Here is a 2058-nt window from a genome sequence, read left to right as displayed (position 1 = left end):
CACTATATGATAGCATATGATCTCTCAGGACATCTTCTCCCTGCTCATGTATTTTACTCTCTTTTTCTTTCCTCAGCTATCTTTGTTTCTTTGTCACCCCTCCACAGACCCTGGATTTCCATGTCCTCAGTTTAAACCAGACATAGAGGATTTCTAGCCTTTTCTGAATCCTGATTCTTATTTTTTTTACAAGAGCACAAATCCACTTTTATTTGTTTACTTTTCATTAGTTTAAATCCTTGAGGGATACAGCATCACACGGATTTTGTGTCCAATGGCCTTAGCAGGAGGATTGCTTTGGAATTTGGAATGAACCATGCCACTGTTTCCATGGACCTGAATTACCTTTCCCCCGATTATTATGGCTTTGGTTTACCACCAGGAGTCACTGTGTTGTTCTTCCCTTTGTATGCATAAGCACATTTCTTGCCCAAATAGAATTCAGTTTCATCTCAGGCATAAACACCTTCAATTTTAAGAAGAAATGTTATGCTCCCTTTAGTTCTAGAGACCCTGCTTACAGACAGCAAAAATGGCCTTGGACCATAGCCTTCCAGACATCTTTGCCTTTTAGAAGTCCTATTCCCAACAGGTCTCCACAGGCTGCAAGATGGTGGAAGGAATCTGATTCTTAATTTCTAGAACAGAAAATATGGTTGCCCTAACTTGGAACATATGTTGTCCTCTAATAGTCATCAGTGACCAGTTGCTTGGAGTGACGGTGAGGCACTTATCACAGAGAACTGATATGGCTGTCACTTTTGTGGGTGAATATTCATGGGCAGGTCAAATCCACAACTAGTAGTCTATTCAAAGCCTTATGTTAATTGTGTAGTTACACAGCATTTTGTTAAAATATAATACTCTCTGCCTTAGGGGATTTAGGGGTTGAATCTCAAGTTGAAATGAAGTGTTTGTGTTACATCTTAAAATGATGAAATCCACGTACATACATTCCACTTACATTATTCTTAAAATCTACCTTTACCCAATTCAGGCCTTTTGGAGGGTCCAACAACAAAGCAAAACAAGGTGAGAACAGCACCACATTCTGTCCCACTCCTATAGAGAATCAATGCCAACCACCTTTGGCCCACGCATTACTGGACATCTTTGGATTAGGACAGGGTACTTGAGTTTTGAGTACACTTTTCTTGCAATTTGTAAAGGCAAGAAATAGAGCTGGAGAAAGGCATCTAGAAACATTTGCTTTCAATTGACTAAGCTTTTATCTATATATGAATTCCTCAAATAAATAGATATAATAATGTAAATATATACAAATATTTATATATATACAGTGTTGTCCTGAAGACTAAATGAGATGACACATGAAAAACACTTACAACAATGCCTGGCACTAAGTAAGATGTCAAATGTTAGCTATCATGTGGAAGCATCTTAGCACCATCAGCAGTTGAGGTTCTCGAGAAGCAAACTGAATCAAACTTTGAAGTGGTCAGTAATGAACGACACTGACTGCTACTGCAGTGCTCTAAGCTTTGGTCATAGGTAGAAATGATTTTATTGAAGATGTGATGGGCTTCCCTGTATATGGCTATATTAAGCAGATACATTTAAGGACCAGACATCAGCTTCAGCTTCTTTTTATGCCATAAAAATAAGATATAGAAATTTAGAATTGACCATAAAGTCAATCTCCAAAATAAAATCAAATTAATTTAAGTAAAAATTGCTTTTGTTTCCCAGGCCCTTTCATTTTCCTTCATAATATATATATTAACACATTTTTAGAGAGACTTGCCAATTTTTAAAATTTGATCTGTTGGCATGTGTTCTTATTCATTCTAATATGCAGGTTGTATTTTGTCCCTAATTTATATGTTCTGACAAGAGAAATGTATGTCTGAATTGGGGGGATGAGTAATTTTAATCTGATGGCACATTGGGGAAGAAGACACTGCATGTGAGTGATATTTTTTCATAGTGTAATTATCAGTGTTTCTCTAAGGCAGAAATGAAAAAAATCAATCTTTTTTCCACAAGTGAATGGAAATAGATTTTAGTTGTATTAATGAGAATCAGGCCAAAGCCTTT

At 36.5% G+C, this 2058-nt stretch overlaps 1 pseudogene; it reads right to left on the bottom strand.

Moving 5' to 3' along the window:
* Positions 1–231: 231 nt before the first annotated feature.
* Positions 232–1577, bottom strand: LOC110742090 (annotated as a pseudogene).
* Between the last annotated feature and the right edge of the window lie 481 nt (positions 1578–2058).

The sequence above is a fragment of the Papio anubis genome, chromosome X (assembly GCF_008728515.1).
Source record: "Papio anubis isolate 15944 chromosome X, Panubis1.0, whole genome shotgun sequence".
Taxonomy (NCBI): domain Eukaryota; kingdom Metazoa; phylum Chordata; class Mammalia; order Primates; family Cercopithecidae; genus Papio; species Papio anubis.
This window is presented reverse-complemented; position numbering and strand designations above follow the sequence as displayed.